We start from the raw sequence: 20289 nt of genomic DNA on the forward strand, positions 1-20289 counted from the left end.
TCTATGGCACCACATTTTACAGGCCCACAACAGCATCTTTCAACTCAGGTCGGGGATTATGCCAGGCTTTGGGAGCTGGCTGCTTTCATTTATCCCATCCCAGCAGGAGCCACCTCCTCCCCAGGGCCGTGGGGATTCCATGGGCTGCAATTGTCCCCTTTACCAACAATTAATCCATTTCTCTGCCTGGAATCCTAGCAAAGGCAGTGGAGGACAAAGGTGAGAGCCTCAACAGAGCATTTTATTGAAACACAGCTTCCTGAATCATGGTTTTCCCTGTCCAGTGCTGGAATCAAACAAATCTGCATTAAGCACAAAGGAAAAGTGACAACACTTTTGTCCTACTTCTCCAGCCTGATGTACAGCCCAACCTGCCAGCAAATAATTCATCTGTGCCACACCACTTGCCAGAATATTGTTATTTCAGAGGAGGCCTGGCTTTTTAATTATATAGAATGCTGTAAAAGGTGTTCTAATTCTAATTGTGCATTAAGGAAGTGTCGTGATAGTGAAGATGTACCAGGTGATGCTCGGGAGAACAAAGCCAAGATGGGAGTGTGGAGGAAAGGCTGCAATTATTCCATGTAAGCTGGGATAGTTAATCATTGTGTTGGACTGGAGGAAGTCTCCTGGTTTGCATTTTTAAACAAGTTCTTGTGTCTCCTTTTGGCAAAGTGTCATTCTGCAGGAGGAGAGCCACAAGTTATTCCCACGGGCTCTGCAAATGAAGTTGAAACAAGGACAAAGCCAAGGGCACTGCCACAGCAGGAGCAGGCAGGGCACAGCCAGGTCCCCAAGGACAGCTCACCCTGCTGCTGGGAGGGCTCAGCTCTAAAACTATGAAGTTTTAGGAAGTAAAACTCCATAAACCTGAGGTTTAGGAAGTAAATCCTTCTATCCACTGAGTTCAGTGCAGAACGAGCTGACTGATTCAAAAGAAAAACCCAAACCCAAACAAACTGAACCTAAAAAACCCCCCCTTGAGAGGCAGCAGCCTCAGCCCCTGTGAACAGGCAATTTGAGCCCAGGCGTTGAGAAGACAGGCTTGAAGGAGAGCAAGAAACCAGAAACTGCAGGAGTGGCTCCAGTCCTGAGGCTCAGGGAGGTTCTGACCCTACTGGAGGGAGGAATAACCCGACTGCCACGTTCAACAATGCAACAATAAATTCATTTTCTAAGCACACACACCTGCACAAAGGTGTCTGCAGGACAAAATGATACAGAGGTGAAATTGGTGCTGTTGAGGAATTTGATTTAGAGTGAAAACTGAACAAGTCACAGAGGTGGGAATGACTGCCCTGCCCACAGTGGCACAACCCCACAGAGCCAGCCCAGCCCTGTGTGCCAGCACTGGGCAGTGCCAGCTCAGCAGGGCCTGGGGACAGCTCAGGAGCTGTTCAGGTTCCCCGTGGAGAGACTCAGCCCCCACAAGAACAATTCCTTTCCCTGGAGCAGCTCTCCTTGGGATTTGGGTTCTGGTGGCACTGGGACCATGGGAGAAGGTCAGAGGAGCCCAGGTTGATCCTAACGGGGTCCCTATGGCTGCTCTGCTCTGTGGACACTGTAAAGACCCCAAATAAATCCCAATGTTCCCCATCTCCCCTTCCCAGCAGGGAATTCTCCAGAGCAGCTGCAGCCCCCCTGCCCCACAAAACCACCCAGCTGCTTCCCAGAGGGGAAGCACTGGAAGGGAACATTGGAGCATTGCCTGCTCCTCCTGCCCTCAGGTTCCTCCCATTCACGCCCCCAGCACCAGCCTCTCTTCACCCAGCCTGAAGCTTTGCCCTGGCAGTGCCAGCAGTGCCTCCAAAGCTCCTGCTGGAGCCTGGGCTGGAGCCTGCAGGAACAGAGCTGCTGGGAATGGAAATGATGCTTCAGAACAGCCCAGCGTGGAGTGACAGGGGATACAGCAGGAGAAGATGAAGATGAGAAAGAAATTACAGCAGGGACACTGTTCCACAGCCCCGAGTCCCTCCTGGGCCATAGTCCACTTGCTCTGCTGGATGCACATTACTGGAATCCACGGGAGGAGGTGCAGGAAGGAGATGAAAATGTTCAATCATTTGCAAGGGCTCCCCAGATGAGCAGCAGCGTGTGCTGGAAGAGCAGCTCCAGCACAAAACACTGCTCTGGGCTCCAGCCTTGCTGGAGCACAAAATGAATTCTGGGGATGGATGCAGCCTGGGTTATCTGGCTAAGGAGGGGCATTCCTGCAGTCAGCTCCTGTGGGCACCACCCCAGCAGCACCTGCAGGGCCCAGGTGACACGTGTGGCCTTGGCATGGGCCCACGGGGCTTGGGGGGACAGCCAAAGCACACCTGGACACACCTGATCCCTCAGGAACAGCCAAAGCACACCTGAACCCTCAGGAACAGCCAAAGAACACCTGAACCACCTGAACCTTCAGGAACAGCCAAAGAACACCTGAACCATCAACAGCCAAAGCACACCTGAACCCTCAGGAACAGCCAAAGGACACCTGAACCATCAACAGCCAAAGCACACCTGAACCATCAACAGCCAAACCACACCTGATCCCTCAGGAACAGCCAAAGCACACCTGAACACACCTGACCTGTCAGGCACCACCCCCTGTCAACAGCCCGGGCTGGGCAGGGCCCAGGTGGCCACAGCACAGCAGAGGTGTGCCACAGACAGAACCAAAGCTCCATTAGTATAACAAGATAAAACACCATCAGCCTCAGATGGAAAGTTTCTTTGGAAAAATCTGCCCTGAAACCTTTGGCAGTGCCCAGAGGGAAAATCTTCCACCTGTATGAGCTCATGTCATGTCCACTGGTTTTTGTTCTACCAGCTGGAAGGTAACCATCCCACACGGCTCCTGAGCACCTTCCAAACAATCTGAGAGCTGGGCCCATCCCAGAAGTTTCCATTTGCTTGGTTGGTACTTTTATGAAGCACTGTTGCTTTTCCCTGGGATTTTATTGCCCTGTAAATAAGGATGCAGAAATGCAGAAAGCTGCTTTTATTTTTGCTGGACAGAGCTGAGTGGGAATAAAGCCAAGAGGAATGCACTCCCCTTTCTTATTTTCCATGGAGAAACACTTGAGATCATCTCATTAAAAGCTTTCTTTACTGAAGACTTAATTTAACAGATGATTTTATTCACTGGTTTCCTGGGATGGGGTGTGGGATGTCTGCAGAGGCCATTCCCTCAAAGGATACAGAACCCCCCAGTCCAGGGAGCAAGAACCTGGTGAAATCCCATCTGCCTGCAGAGCTGTGGGAGCTGCCAAACAGGAAAACCAAAGAAACTATGGCCACCAGAACCCATTTCCCTTACCAGAAGTGTCAGCATACCACTCTGGCATGCAGAAATTATCAAAAATGGACAAAACCTCTTCCAAACCAATTCCCCTACAAGCAACAGGTCCCTGCCCTCCACGTGCTTTTCCTGTTTATCCCCAGAGAGAGGAGTGGGAGTTGTAAACCAAAAAAAAAAACCCTAAATTTAAAACTCTTTTAATGCATAAAGCAGAACTTCTTCCTGGTGGCTGCCAGCACACATCAATCACTGATGTCAGCCCAACTCAACAGCACAGCCACAGCACTCAGTCCTTGTAGGCTCCTTCCAATTCCAGACATTCCATGGTCCAAACCAAACCAAAGCAAAGTCACCTCACAGCAACTTTCAGAAAATTGATGGCACTTCCCCCTTTCCCATGGGAAGGGATGCAGCAAATGTGGATTATTTAAAACACATCTGCTGGGTCAGAGGCGGCTCCTGAAAGCTTCCTTCACTTGAAATGCCATTGCAGCTTTTGGCTGGCTCTTCCCACTCTCCCACTCACAGTATGCCAGGGAGAACAACATCCTCCCACTCTGGGAGGGACAGGACCTGCACACACAGGGAAGGGGCTGGCAAGGCTGTGGCAGACAGCTCTGGGGCTGGTTGCTGCAAACAGGGGCTGCACATCCCAGAAAAGGGGCTGAGCACCCACGGCGAGGCATCCACGGCCTTAAATGTCTTAAATTCTTAAATGCTACTTTAAGAAATGTGATGGGTATGCAGGAAGGAACTTTCTCCAGCTCTTTGATGGAATTGCTTGATTTTTACCCATGAAATCACTTTCTCATTAAGACAACTTCTGTGTACTTAAAAATAGGAGACTGGAGAAACGCAGAAATGTTCTAAAGGAGCTGCCCAGACTAGGACTGGGGAAAACAGAAATCCTGCAGAGCTTCTCCAGAGAGGAGGGAACCCTCAGCCTGTGTTGCCCATCCCTGTCTTGCAGATCTCTGTAATTTCCCCCCACAATTCCCCTTTTTGTTGTTGTTGTTATCACAGAATGCTTTGGGCTGGAAGGGACCTTAAAGCCACCCCTGCCATGGCAGGGACACTTCCACTGTCCCAGGTTGTTCCAAACCCTGTCCAACCTGGCCTTGGGCACTGCCAGGGATGGGGCACACCCAAATCCAGCTTTCAGCATCAATAAAACACACAAGGTTGGATTTGCAGTGCTTCCCCATGTGGGTGTTTGAGGCCACTGGAGGTTTTTCCCTCAGTCTCACTCCTTCATGGGAAGGCTCCCAGGGAGGCCCAACACCCCTGACGTGGCATTTCTAACAAGTTTATGTTCTGTGGGAATCCTAAACGACCTTGATCAGGCTCCTGCCTGCTGAAAAGCTCTCCTGGCACGAGCTGCAGGTTATTCATCTTTTACCCAGGTGCACACACAGCCCTGAGTCATGCACCACCAACAGATGGGAAGAATCTGATATTTATGAGCTGCCACCTTTTTATTTTTTTTCCCCCTAGAAATTAATTTTTCATTAAATCCCTTTGAATTACCAGAGTAACTTCATTCAAGGAGATAACCTGGAAAGGGCTGTTTTTAACATAACTATTTGTGCTTAATCAATTAAGCAAATTGAACCTCTGGATTTTGGACAATACACTCAGGGCAGGTGTGGCATTATCCCTTCTGGTTCAATCCAGGTTTCCATGTCTCTGGGAATTCCTAGGGATGTAATAACCATGAGTGTTAATTAAAACCAGGTCGAGGTGTCACAGGGAAGGTGTGACACCAAAAAGGGGACAAGCCCAGGAGTGGCACCTGTGCCTCTGCAGCCTGAGAGATTTGCAGATTATAGATGGTACACAAAGAACAACTTCATGGTGGGTGTTTTGTCAAAAGATTTACAGGTTTGGAGTGGCTCAGGTGTTTAATTGCACTTGATGGGAGCTTGAATTGCCTGGGAAGAGCTGGGAGCACAGCAGGAGCCCAGAGGTTCAGGGAGAAACCTCTTATGTTATATTATCATGTGTATAACAATTAGTATAGAATAGAAAAATATATAAATAAGTGCCACTTGATGGGGACTTCAATTGCCTGGGAATATCTGGGAGCAGAGTCCCCAGCTGGTCACACAGACTGTGGGGAGAAATCCTCCTGCATTATTTCATCATACACATAAAACTCCATTTACTAATTAACAGAGCCACGTAGAACTAATCTAGAACAATAGTGGTAATATTTCTGCTTGGCTGATTGCTTCATCTAACATATAAATAAAACAACTCTTAAAGAACAACTTAGAAGAAAAGAACTCTTAGGAGAACAAAGGAACAACACTCCTGCACAAGCGGGGTGGATAAATCAGGCACAAGTGACACGTGAGGACAGGCCTGGGGACAGCTGGCAGCACATCTGGATATCCTGGGGACAGACAAACCCCAGAGTGGGCCTGTGACAAAGCACCTCAGGTGTTTTAGCTCAGACATGGGCAGAAGGGGGCCAGAGGAAACAATTCAGCCCTAAATATTTTCCCTGTTGGCTTCCCACCCTGGTGGGAGCCCTGTTATTTATATGCATGAATGATTTCTTCCTCTATTACCAGTTACCTCCTTTGATTAAATGTATTAGTGCCTTTTAAGTTATTTCAAGGCTACAATCATTTTGAAATTAAATGATCCTTTGAGTACCCTTTGGGAGCTGAATGCTAAACCGACAGTTCCATAATGCAAAAAAGAATGGTGGTTGTGCTCATTTTATTTAATTAAACTGCACTCTTGATCAAGCAAACCAAGTGGGAGAATATTAACCTATTTCTTACTCCTAGAAAAGAAGTAAAATTATAAACTGGACATTCTATTGTCGTGGTCAAATGATGTCTTGATTCAGCTGACACCTAAACTGTTGTGTCAGGCAGCTGTAATTTCATTCAGCAAAGATCCCAAAAGAACATTTCTGGGTTTTTCCCTGCTACTGATCGATTATGTCCAAGTAGGAAACACTTTAAAAACTTTTCTCCCTTCAAGCTTTGCAAAAGATCTGAATTTAAATGGCACTTTTAAGGCTCTTTGGAGGCCAAGTACAACAGCAGCCCGGCTTTTGAAGAGCACACAAAAATACTTCTGGCCCCAAAGAAAGGAATGAAGTGACAAAAAGAGGAAGATAAAAGCAATTCCAAGTCCCAAACCTACAGAATCCCCTCAGTCCTGGCCTATTCTTTAGAACTAAACCTCATTTTGCAAATCAAAGGACCAGCTGCTAAACTTGCCTTAAAAAAAGAGGTAGGTCCTGAATGCAGGGCTGAGAGAGTCCCAGGCTGCCATCAATCAGTCCCTCAGGTCCCCCTGCTCCCACCAGGAGTGTCCCCATCCCTGGAGCCCAGTCCTGGGGCTCCAGTGCCCAGGGATGCTCTCCCGTCACTGGATCAGTGCCTGGAAAATAAACTTTCTGTGAGGAACCCCGTGGGCTTCACTCTCAGGAGGTGCCTCAGCTCCATTGGGGCTGCACAAATGTTGTACCAAAAAAAGCCAAATGTCACTATTTAGAGAGAGCAGTGTGTATCCTCACATATGGAATTGGTGGCACTGGAAAAGGGACAAAAGAAAGGAAAAAAAATTTCTTTGGTCAAAACTTAAAAATCCCAAATTTCACATAGAAGCCTTCAAAGTAGATTAAAAACAATTCTCCAAACACTCCCAGCTTTCACTCGTGCTTAACAACTGTTTCCCTCTGTGAAAAGGCACTTCAAATTGCATTTGCACTTCTGCCTGGATGTTTTATTTCCCTTTGTGATCCAAGTGATCGCTGCTTTGTAAGATTCATCCTGGGCAATTAATATATCAAGCAGAGAATGGCACCAGGGGCTTCCCCAAAGAGATTTTGGCAGCTCGGGGTTCACTGGGAAATCCTGCCCGTAGGTCCCAGCCCTCTGGAAGTTATTAAACAGCACAAGGATGTCACAGAATTAAAGCCCCTCAGTTAAAATGAACATGGCACTTCATGCACCAGGAGCCAACGTGTGTTCCACCTGATAAAAATCTCAGCTCTGCAGCCCCAAACAACAGGTGCTGGGTGATAAAAGTCAAGACAAAAGTGCTAAAGCCTCTCACATACTTTCCCCAATTTCTACAGCAACAGAGCTGTGACAGAGGGCTCCTGACTGCTCAATTTGATGGCCAGGCAGACTTATAAAAGCTGAGTTTCCTAGGGGAAGGCATAATGAAATCAATGCACTCATGAATATGGATGGCGGGCCGGGGCCATCTGTTCGCCACCAACATCTTTTCTTAAAACAAGTTTCAAATATTTCGCCAGAGACGTCTGGTATCTTTATTTCCACGGATAAAATTAGACCTTGGATTTTCACCATCTCCGGTCATTAAGTGCTATTGTTATGGAAATGTGGGGTGTTTTTTTCCCTCCACTGATAATCAAAAGATTGAGTGATAAAACAGTTTGAGAAGTTCAGGTGGAGATTTCGTCGGTGTGGAGGAGCTTCACAATATTGACAGTCAGGGCACGCCGTGTGTAATGTAAATATAACTTCTGTGTCCTCCCCCCGGGGAAGCAGAGCCTGGGATGTCCTGCCCTCATTTGTATCCTGCATCCATCTGATTTCCTCTCCTTCCCACAGAAACATCACAAGGCATTTTTATTCTGCACTCATGAGCCTGGCGAGGATTTGTGTGATTGGGTGGAGGAGCTGCTGCTCTGGGTGGGGATGGGAGAGATCCAGGAGCCATCCAGGATCTCCTGGGATCTTCCAGAAAAGCCAGGGGGGCCCTGGGCTGTGTCTCTGCATTCCCACTCCTGCTCTGGGGGGAAGCTGAGCCTGAACCAGGCAGGGCTGACCCAGAGAATTCCTGAGTGCCAAAGCCAAGATGTGGGAATGGAAAACACAAACCACTGTGGGAACTAACTCCAAACCCTGGAGAAAGGATGACTGAGGGTGATTTTATCACCACAGAAATATTTTAAGGGCCGGTGCCAAGAGGAGAGGGCAAGACTCTCAGTGGTGCCCAGCCACAAGTGGCAACGAGCGCAACGTGAAACACGGGGAGTTCCAGCTGAACGTGTGGAAAAAACCCATTTTGTGGGTGGCAGAGCCCTGGAACAGATGCCCAGATTGTGGAGTGCCCTTCCCTGAGATATTCAAACCCACCTGGATTGCTCTGGGTGAGCCCACTGAGCAGGGGTTGGACTTGGTGCTCTCCAGGGGCCCCTTCCAAACCCAACCCCAACCCCAATCCCAATTGCAATCCCAACCTCAACCCCAATCCCAATTCCAACCCCAACCCAGCCTCAGGTTCTGGGAGTCCCCAGCTCTGGGGCAGCAGGAGCAGAGTTGAAGCCTCTCACAGGAAGGATCTGTCTAAAGCAGGTTGCTCTCAATTACTGTATTCAGCCTTAATTAATAATCAGCTCCTGGTTACTCAGAGCAACCATGAAGCTGAGGCAGCCCAGATGAACAGAATCCCAACTGCTCCCGGAGAAGTGAGTCTAAGGACACACTCACAGGAAGGGAATTGGCCCAGAGCTCTCCTCCTGGGGTCCCAGCAGCCTGGCCAACGTCAGCACCTGCTCCAGCCCCACGGGCTCCAGCTACATTTGATGGCACACACGGTTCCAAACCAGAGCAGATGCATGAGGTGTCCTGTGGTGAGCTCTGAAAATAAAAACAACCCAAAAACCCAAGAAAAAAGAAATTAATTGAGGTTTTGAATGTTTCAGTCTTACAATATTCCTCTCCATTTCAGCCTATTGATAGCATTTGTGTGGCTGTTAAAAATAATAATTCAAAATAAACCCAAGTGAAAAGATGTGGGAGTAAAAACATTAAAATTGAATATTATCGAAATAGTCAGAGTTTTTTAAATAAACCTCAAAAGATCAATACCTGCCCAAACCTTCTGATTTTATTGAAGTGAGGTTTTGGTCAAGAAAATGCCCCAAGTGCCTGCTGGATCACCCAGGGATGCTCAGCCCAGCCACGCTCCCCCTGGAGATGGAGAACAGCCCGGGCTCATGGCTGGGGCTCATTTCCCAAATTAATTTCTGCAGCTGATCCTAAGCGTGGACAACCTGGGCAGGTTATGCCATAACAGCTTTTCCATTTGCATCCAAATTTGGGGCATTATGCTCAACCTGCTCATCCACTTCCACTCAAAGGTGCAGCTTGCTCAATTTGCATAATAACTATCTCCAGCTAATTATCCCCATTTGTTCATGGAAGCAGCCACTTTCTGTAGGGCTTAAAATTACCATAAACTGTGCATAAGATCAAGACAACACCGATTTATCTTATTAACAGTGAAGGAGTTTGTGTGTTAATTAGCAGGGGATTACTTTGGAAATGCATTCAGATGTCCTCAGGACCAGTTCACCTGACAAGCCCCGAGCGCCTCTCAGGATGTGCAGCTCAGGGCTGGTGCAGAGGAGAATCAGAAGCTCCAAGAGCAATGGGTGAGGCCAGGGAAGCACCCAGGGAGTGACCATCCTGGGAATTCCTGGCTGGAAAACAGCCCCACACCGTGTGGGCACTGCAGAGGTGCAGAAACCTCTGGGAGGAGTTGGAGAAAAGTGAGATAAAAGTGCTTGCAGCAGAGTGTAGGTAACCTCAGCAAGCTCCTGCCCACAGTAAAATTCATTTTCTGCATTTTTTGGACGGCATTTTGGACAAATTGTTAATAAAGGTGCAAAATTGAGGTCTGTTCTCCCTGAGAGCTCAGTGCCTTGCTGATATTCTCCTACTCTGCTTAGTGAGCAGCTGCTGCAGCCTGCCCTTGCAGCAGCTGTCAGAGCACTTCCCATAATATTCATGGGTGCTCCATGTTTTCCAGCAGCAGGTGGTACAATTTCTGTATCTGCAAACCATCAGCATTCAAATCCAGATTTTTCTCCTTAATAGCTACTACACAGCCACAAAGTGTTATCTTTCCTAGCCATATTTTTAATACCCCCAGTAAAAGCCGAAGTGAGGACTTGTATTTAAGGGAAAGATGTTCCCATGAAAGTTAAAGTGAGAATTTCACACTGGGAAAAGATTAGAATAATATAAACTCTCAAGTACAGAGCCATTTACTCTCCATTTTTCCTGTGCCCCAGAAATAGCCTCCTTAATTTTCACTCTGGGGTTCCCACAGGCACCCATGTGGATGCTGGGAATTGGACAAACTCCTTACACAGCCAAAGGAACTCAGAGGCTACAAAGAACAAAAGAAAAGCAGATTGCACTAAACAGCTTTGTTTTTAAAGGCCCCAAACCCTTTAAAAAGAATTGCAATGTGAAACTCAAACTAAAATAATTATTTGCTGCTTTTCCATCAAAGCCAACGTTGACATTTAATGGAAATGGGCATTTTTCAAGCCAACATTCGTGTGCTGCACTAAATTTCCAAGAAAACAGATCCTCTATCTGTGTCCTTAAAAACCATGGAATTTGAGCACAACCCCTTCCCTAGCAAAGCCATGAGGCACAGAATGTGGTTCCCATAAACTGCATGGCCATAAATCTTTATTTCCTGGTGGCATGATGGATTTCATAAGACAATGGATTTAACAATCCCTTTTTGCCAACCAGTTCCCTAATTGCTTAGGAAACCCCTTCTGGGTTTTTAGGCATGTCTTAAGGAACTAATTTTCCACAGTGATCCTGAAAAGAGCTGCAGCGTAATTGCCAGGGAGTTAATGGAGTCATTGTGCATATTTTTGTTCTTCATTTTCCTAAGAACAATCTGAGCCTTCCAGAGAGATAATGGAGAATATCAAAGGCATCTTTTACATCAGGTGAGGCTCTCACACACCAACCCCACGCAGCTAAAAATTCAACGGCAAGACCTGTATCAGCTGCTCTCCAAAGTTGTTTTCCATGTCAATAAAGGAGCAAGTCAGAAATAAATGAAAACACAATGGCCAGAGGTGCTGGTGATTTTCAGCAATCTGCTGGAATTGCTGGCCTGGCTGTATGTGAGGGCACAAAACTCAGAATTATCCCTTCCCTTTCCATGGCAGGGGGTTGGAACCAGAATTCCAGAATCATTTAGGTTGGAAAACATCTCCAAGGTCATCGAGTCCCAGCTGTGCCTGATGCCACCTTGTCCCCAGCTCAGAGCACCGAGTGCCACCCCAGGAATCCCTTGGACACCTGCAGGGATGGGCACTCCAAAGCTCCCTGGGCAGCTCTTCCCAAGGCCTGAGCACCCTTTCCATGGGGAAATTCCTCCTGCTGTCCAACCTGAGCCTCCCCAGCCCAGCCTGGGGCTGTTCTCTGATGATTTCTGAGGTCCCTTCCAAGGAGAACCATTCTGTTTCTGAACATCTCCCACCTCCCTCCCTTTCATCCACAGCTTCCTGGAAATGGTGTTCACTCATCTCATCCCTGCAGGCACAGACACTGCCACCACTACCACCATCATCATCATCATCATCATCGGGCATCATTTTGTGCTGGGGGCTCCCAAAAACACCCCCCTGACAGCAACACAGCCCTGCACAGGATCTGTGACCATCACTACAGACCAGCCCAAGCACCAACGAGCCAAGAGCAGCACCAGCTCTTTGATTTTCTTGCAAAAAAAAAAAAAGGTTTTTTTTAAAATTCTAGCCAGGCAGCCATAGGCAGAGTGTGCCACAGGGGGAGAGAGGTGCTCAGCCAGCCTGCTTTGGGGATGCAGATTAGAAAACCCAACTCTTTTCCACAAATGGCTCAGCACTTCCTGTAAAGAATATTTCAGGCACAAGGCTGATTTTGATCTTAAAGACTAAAGAAACATCAAAGGGAAACACCTGTGGGTATGCAGCAGTGCTCCTAGAACAAGCAGGAATACCAATTGATAAATATTCTGTATAAATATTGAACTGGGAGCCCACCTGAGCCCTGCCCTGCAGCCAGGGACACCTGTGACCAGCCAGCCTTGGGTTCCAGCAGAGCCCAGGCTGCCCCTGGGTCCAGAATCCAGCTCCTGTCCCATCCCAGGGCTTCTCCCTGCGCCCACCTGGGATTTTGCTCCTGCCTTCAGGCTGGGCTGGGCTGTAGATGAGATTTGAGGTGGTGATTTTGGGTAAAGGCAGCCCTGGGGGCGTGGGGCTGTGAGCAACAGCGAGATACAGCAAAAATGATCACAGACCCCCGCTGAAACCAGAAGGACAATCATCCAAAATGGCCAAATTTCACCTGATTTCTCAGCAAAACAGGCAGCAAAAAGCACAAGGCTTTACACAGCTTCCAGCAAGGACTTCCCACAGCCCACAAAATTCATTTTGATTTCTCTTGTGCACTGCTGCTTTCAGCTGCAGCCCGGGAGCAGAGGGGGGTGCATGGTTTCATTTAAAACTCTGCAGTTTCAGGCTGGCACTCCCCAGCTCTGAGCAGCTCCCTTCACAGACCAGCATCGTTTCTAATCTCACCCTGAGCAAACACTTGTAAATCTGCTAAATGACTCAAATTTGCAGTTTTTCTCCCTCTCGGTTTGCTGGATCGCTGTCTCAAACAGTTTCTCTGCCCAGTCAGATTTTCAAAGCAAGTTTATAAAACGAGCATCTGTTGATAATCTAATAAGTCTGGAAAGAAAATATTTCTCTTTTCCACACAATGCTGGGAAAACCTTGAAACTTGTAAACAAGCAGGGGATGTGACAGCAGCAATTGGTTTCTGTTAACAGCAAAATACAAAGGAAGGAAAATACGAGTAGAAAAAGTATCTCTGTGCATATTAATATCGTTTTTGTAGCAAGGCACTTTCATGAAGTTTGACTCAGTGTTGTAATTAAAATGTTCTGTAACGGTGGTAATTACCCCATCAGGTAAGGCACAATGGATGGCAGAGCAAACCTACAATGTAATGATTATTTCCAAGTTGCATCTCAGTTTTTGTGCATTTTAAACACCTTCCCTGTGTTTAAAATGCCTGGGAAAGGGATTTTTAACAGGGTCCAACACGTGAGAGTGCAGCCCCAGCCTGGATTTTTGTGGGATTTTTGTTACCTTTGCTTTTCTTTTTTGATAAACTGCAGCCTTTTGAAGAGAACTAATTCTACTTCTAGATGAAGTGATGAAATTTCATCCAATTAAACCCCACCTGAGCACACCTTGATGGTGCAGAGAGAGAGGCTTCTCCCAGTTCTCCCCACCACAGAGCATCTCTGCCTTCAGGAGCACAAAAACCCAGGAAACTTCTGGAAACCAACCCAGAACATCCCAAATGTCACAGAAATGACAAAGCCCTTTCACTTTGCAAACGGTTTCGAGGCACATTGACCTTGGGGTGGTAAAATTTCCTTTTTTTGGGGAAGGAGTGGGGTGTTCAGTCCCATATTAAACCAAGGTAACACAAAGCATCAGAGAATTCCTGCAATTCAGAGAGTTCTGGGGTTTGAAGCCTTCACAAAGCATTTTGAGTGCTGCAGCAAGATGAATTATCTCCCATTTCTTGTATCAAACCCTGATGTCATGTCTGGAAAAACACTAAACCCTGTCAATTATTTCTGTCTTCCTAGGTTCCAGCAGTCCTTTGCAAGCTCGTCCAGCAAGAAAATAACCCCTTTCACTTTGGAAAGGGGCAATAAAGATGATGGATGCTTTTTGGAGTTTATTTTTGCTGTGTCCATAAACATTCCCCTAATAGCTCATCACAGCTGACGAGGAGCTTGGCGGAGCCAACTGCTGTTGACTGAAAATATCTGACAATTTTTTTTTCTCTCCCAAGCTTGCTGTACAGAAGCAATTATTTATATTTGAATAGCACTCTCCTGTGATCAGGAAATATATATATATTTGTCATAATTAACACAGGGCCCGCCACGCAGGCACCGTTAATGAGCTTTTATTTAAAAAAACTATTTTAGTCCCTTTCACTCCAGGGGCATCAGGAGAGGCCTGAGATGTTTATCTGGCACACTTCATTTTCCCCTACACACCAAGAAAATTAAATCACTGAAGCAAATTCAAGGCAAGAGCTGAGGAATCATCCCCTTGATTTTCTTTATTACCCCCAGGATGCTCCCAAAGGCAAAAGAGAAGCCCAGAATGGTTTGGGTTGGAAGGGACCTTAAAGCTCCTCCAGCTCCAGGCAGGGACACCCTCCACTATCCCAGGATGCTCAGCCCTGAATCCCTGCTCTCCTTGCTAAGGATCACTGGAATGATGCCAGATGGCTTTACCAAAACTGATTTTGGATAATTATTTTTTCATTATTACTGTATTTTTAAATGGCTGTTTTTATCTTTCTACCCTTGAAGAAAATGCCACTAAAGGAAATGAGACCCACCCAAATGTTGGTGTTTGAGAGACACTCTGGAGGAAAGAACAGGTGCAGCATTTTAAAATACCAACATTTATAGTGCTACCTGGATTTCTGGGAGTGAAGAAAAGGTGAAGAACACCTTTGAGCAGCTCCCACCACAAGCTGTACATTCAGAGGGAGCAGACAAGAGCAGGGCCTGATCCAAATGGGATCTCCCAGCTCTGCCCTCTGGAATATGGAAGAGAACATGGTCAGGGACCCACCACCTTCCTGCCCAGCTCCCTGGTGCTCCTCAGTATGGGACAAAATGTGAATTTCTTGCCATAAATAATGATAATGCATTTAATAGCTCTGTATTTAACCCTGGCACTGTGTGTTCCATCTGCCTTTAACCCTTCCTTGCCTCGCTCTGGAAGCAGGCTGAGGTAAGTAACCTGCAAGGCAAGCACACTGCTGTCACTTAGCAACCTGAAACGGGGCTTGGAACAAAGATCTTCATTTCTGGAACCATTTAAGAGCCGTGCCTGGGCAGGGCTGAGGTTTTGGGCATGGCACAACCCCAGCCCCTCCTGCTGCTGCTCCTCTCCAGGGCTGCCTCTGAGCTTTTCCCCCTCACCCAAACCTCCTTAACTTTATGGCAAGGAGCAGGAATTAAATCAATAAATGAGGCCAACTGGCATTATTTTGTGGCTGTTTGAGCCAGTCAGTTCCAGAGTGCCCAAAGCAGAGTGCTGAAGCAGAGAGCAGCTCCCTTTATGCCCATACAGACCCCACCAGCTGCTCTGCCTTTACTTGGGATCTTGGAATCTCGTCCTGCCCTGCTCTGGTGGCCGTGCCCAAGGACAGGGCAGCAGATCCTGCTGAGGTGGAGGAGCTGGAGGGGTCCCTCCCGTCCCCTCCTGTCCCATCAGGCTCCTGAGCCACCCAGAGCCCAGGATGGGAGCTGGAAATGCCCAGCACTGAGCTGGGAGTGCCCTGGGGGACAGGGGCAGCCCCAGGAGCTCCTTCCCCACCAGGTGAGAGAGCCAAGAGCCTCTGCTGACTGCTCTGCATCTTCCCCTTGCCTGAGCCAGCCATGCTTAATTACTGCCAGCTTTAATTACTGTCCCGGGCTCCCAGAGGGCTTTTGATTCTCTCAGATTTCACATCTCATCCCCACTCCTTCCCTGCAGCAGCTCCAGGACACCTCTGGTTTTGCTGGAGCAAACTGAGAATTCCCATTAAGAGAATGAAGCTGGAAATTTGGGGGTGCTGCCTGCTCCTCACCACAGGTCAAACCTGCTTTAAGGGGCAATTTAAAGCCAAGCATCCACCAGAAATGTGTCATTTTTCGTGTGCTGGAAACAAATGCTGCTCACCCTTCTCTACTGGAATCCTCCCATATACATGAGGGGAACTAACTTAGATATATCCCTGGTAAAAAATTAACATAGGCAGGAGAGAATAAAATACAGAGAGAAAAATGGAAAAGGGAAGTAAAGAATCCACAGCCATTATAATGCCTAAAAAACCAGATTTGCCTTCTAAATATTCTTTCTCAAGGAAACACTCAGGATGACTTTTACCTCTTAAATCCCATGAACCAAACGGAACAATTCAAAAACCAATGACAGCATGTAAAATAAATGCTATAATGTAGCAGAGCAACCCTGTGAGCCCTAACTACAAAGCACTGCCTCTAATCAAAGCTTAATATTCTAATTCAAACTATTATTATTATTGCTATGTTTCTGTCTTGGCAAAAACCATTTCTTCTTATGTATTTTTTAAAATTTCAACGATTTCTTCTTATGTATTTTTAACAATTTTGTATGTATTTTTAACAATTCAATTGTTCAGGACAATCAAAAATGCCATATGTGATCAAAGATTTATAAAAATTAAGCCTGAGTTTGTATTTAAAATCATGTCACTGCAAGGCATCAGTTCACTGCATTTTGCCAAGTCACAATAAAGATGAATTTTAAGATGAAGCTTTCCCACACAAAGATCTGGATATACTTCATGGGGAATGAAAAAATTTATTGTTGGCCTCATTTTATAATGAAACAGAGACAGACAGGAGCTACCCAAAACAGAGCTCTGACAGCAATTTACAGGCTTTATATGCAAGTGGAGCTAATCCTGTAAGTAGACTTCCAATTCCTGCAGGAGATGGGAATTAGGTGGCATTTGAGTTCAGATGAGACATGTGGAACTGTCTGGCATCACTGTGAACAAAGGCAGGGAGTTTTAGGGTGAGGCAGCAGAAGTGCATCAACACCTCACTGCTAAATCCCACTGCAGCACAAGCCCAGCAGCTTTGGAGGTGGCCAAATCCTGCCAGTGCTGTCCTGGGATGGTGAAAATCCTGATTTCACCAGGATTTTTCACCAGGATGGTAAAATCTGCCTGATTTCAGCCCCCAGGAGCAGTTCCCAGCCCCTGACCATTAGTGAGCTCCTGAAACCACGAGCCAGCCCCATGGAGCATGACCCTTCTTGGATGATTTCCACCAGGGCTTGTCAAGGTTTTAGCTTTGCCTGCAATGGGACTGGAAAGTGCCCTTGTAATCTGAATCCCTTGAACTTGGGATTCAGAAAATTTCAACTTAAAAGCCAAATAGGAAAAAGGTTCTGAGTGAAGTGCTTGGAGCAGAAGCTGGAAAGAGGCAGCAGAACAGAGCACAGCCACAAACCAAACGTGGAGCACAGCACAGATGAGCAAAGTTATTGACAGAAACATTACCAGGCCATGCCCAAATGCCATTTTGCTCTTGCAATCACAATTTCTGGGTGGGGTTTTACCCGTCAGATGGGCAGAGGGCAGTGCCACACATCCAGGTGACCAAGTGCAAGGAGAGCTTTCCTTGGAACCAGCATTCATCCATGAACACACAGCAGGAAACACTTTCCCTTACAACAACATTAGTCAGGCCACGTGCAAGGTGTCTCCAGTGAAATTCAACAAGGTTCAGGCCTTTTGGAAATCCATAGGAGCCCCTCCTATGGATTGGGTGGGTGTGGGACAAGGCTGGTGTTGCTGCCACGTCCACACTGAGGGAAATGGGCTCTCATCCAGCCAATTTCTATTGCTTAAATTAATTTACCACACCTTAACTATGAAGATCTGCAAAGAATTCTACTCCTTCCTGTCCTTTTTAAACCCTGTACATATTTTCCCTGGCTAAAATGTGTGAAACACTCGACAGGCTCAGCCAAATCCCAATCTGGCAACACCCTACAGGTTCACCCACGGTCTCCTGGCACCACTGTTCAAAAACTCCCTAAACATAATGTCTGAAAAAGAATCACAGGTCAAAAATTAGACAGCTTACAATTTATCCTTACCTCCTATTCACTTTTGCCCTTCAAAAGAACTCAGCCCTGGGGAGCTGACAAATAAAGATAAATTACCCCTCTGCAGCGTTCTCTCTAACTAAGCCATTGTGGTGATTAAATGAGCCTTAGAAGCCAAATTCAGCTTTGATAGCTGAAATTGGGGGAATTTTTTGCATCTTTACAAATACAAAGCTCGCAGTTTCCTGGGAGGAAGGGCTGGATTTAAGAAATTTCCTGGGTTAGCATTTTGGGGCAGTTACAAACTCACCTTCATGGCTCAGCCACGAGTGGTGGGTGCTGAGGTGATTTAGGGATGCAGTTCTAAATGTGGAATAACATCTGGAAATGTCCAGGTTGGACAGGGCTTGGAGCAGCTTGGGGTAGTGGGAGATGTCCCTGGCCATGGGAGGGGTGAATGGGATGGGGTTTGGGTCCCTTCCAACCCTAAAAATTTGGGATTTCTTTGGGATAAAAGCCTCCTCTTGTCCAAGGCAAACCCTATTCCAGGGATAGGACCTGTCACAGCATCAAGGACACCACCAAGCAATGCTTAAAAAGAAACCCTGAAGAACAACTGAAAATACAAATAAACCAAAAAAAGTTCAGAGAAAAAGTGAAAAATGCTCAAGCTGGTTTAGCAGGAAGACTGAGAGATGGCTTGATGATATGGCCTTGATTAATTTTAGGGAAAAAAAATCAGTACTGGAGGGTTGTCCAATCTCACACTGGAAGTTGCAAGGGGAATAAATGGTTGGATGCTGGAAAAATTCAAATGGGAACGTCCAAGTGAACTCAATCAGCACAGACAACACCAAGCTGAGGAGCAGGGACTCCACCAGCACCGGCTGTGCTGGAACCAAAGCTGGGTGTCTCCAATTTTGAACCTGTCATTTCTCAAAAAAAATGCATTTCTGTGCACAGGTATTGAAAATGAATGCAAGAGAGGAAAGTATGCAGTTCTGCACACCTATGTGTTATATATGCATATTATATTGTGTATACATACCATATTACATAAATATATAAATTATAAATATACATTAGAAGTATAATATATTGTAATATATAATATACATATATACACATTATATATACTCATAAATATATATCCATTATAAATGTAATATACATTATAAATATAATATACAGGAAGGAAAATAAAAAATTTGTACACCCATGTGCTTCACTTAGAAGGAATTTCAGGGAGATTTAGTAAAACAAAGGGGGTTTTTGTCCTCCATAAAACCAGAATTTTATCAAGCAGAGCAAAATAGATGCTGCACTTGCAGTTTGAGGTGTGAGACAAGACAAGTCTCATTATCCTCCTTTTTAGCCTGAATTCTGTTGTGCTCAAGAGATCAAGGTGCATAGAGAAAAATATATTAAAAAAGAGGATATTAACCCACACACATTTTTGCCCCTTCCAATGACTCTAAGAACTCATTAGGTAAGCTCTGCTGCACTGGTAATTAGGTTCAGAGCTGGTGTCAGTGGTGTAATGGGTTATTGATCACTGAAGTTCTCAAAGAACTTCTTCATGGTTCTGGGAGTTTGGGAAAAAAAACCAACCTAAACCCCATGAAGTGAGTGCTAGCCTTGCTAAATTTGATTTTCATTACATATTACAAGTCTTGTTACACTTCCCAATGCGAAGCTTTCATTTCTCCCCAGCAACAGTTTTATTTTAAGCTTCCAGACGTCTCTGTTGGCCATTTGGGCTGGGGATTAGATTTTTCACCTGTCCCAGGATTATTGGGGAGAGCTATTTTTTATTTTCTCAGGGTTTTTTAAGAGACAGCGCGTGCCTGGGGATGCAAAAATAAGCTGTGGGATGGTGTCAGCTGCCAGAGCCACGGTGGTGGTCTGCACTGAGACCACCCTGCTCATACCCTGCTCTATAAATACGTCCATATAGATCTGTGGGGATATATATAAATATATGTTTATAAATGTCCCCAAAAGCCACATCCACATGACTTTTAAATCCCTCCAGGGATGGGCAGCCCCTTCCAATACCTTCTCCATGAAGGAATTTTCCCCAATGCCCACCCTGAGCCTGCCCAGCCCAGCCTGTCTTTCAAAACCCTTTCAGTGAAGGAATTTTCCCCAATGCCCCCCCTGAGCCTGCCCAGCCCAGCCTGAGCCGTTCCCTCTGCTCCTGTCCCTGTTCCTGGGAGCACAGCCTGACCCCCCAGCTGTCCCCTCCTGGCAGGAGCTGTGCAGAGCCACAGGGTTCCCCTGAGCTCCTTTTCTCCAGGCTGAGCCCCTTCCCAGCTCTCTCAGGAGTTCTCCAGCCCCTTCCAAGCTCCATTCCCTGCCCTGGACTCCTCCAGCCCCTCCATGTCCTTCCCACGAGGGTCCCAAACCCCATCCCAGCATTAAAGGTGTGGCCTCAGTGCCCAGCACAGGGGGAATCTCCCAGTTTCCCACTAATCCAAACCTCACCATTGCTCTTGAGAGCAAATCCCATCCC

General features: G+C 46.5%; 1 long non-coding RNA gene across 1 annotated transcript in view; it reads right to left on the reverse strand.

Annotated features, from left to right (window-relative positions):
- Positions 1-20289, reverse strand: part of LOC120495733 — a 57513-nt gene that overhangs the window by 12126 nt on the left and 25098 nt on the right. Inside the window, exon 2 of the long non-coding RNA XR_005626135.1 lies at positions 8773-8922. This is a non-coding gene — a long non-coding RNA (uncharacterized LOC120495733). The remainder of the gene's footprint in view (positions 1-8772; positions 8923-20289) is intronic.

The sequence above is a fragment of the Passer montanus genome, unplaced genomic scaffold (assembly GCF_014805655.1).
Source record: "Passer montanus isolate IOZ18808 unplaced genomic scaffold, ASM1480565v1 scaffold9, whole genome shotgun sequence".
NCBI classification, from domain to species: Eukaryota; Metazoa; Chordata; class Aves; order Passeriformes; family Passeridae; genus Passer; species Passer montanus.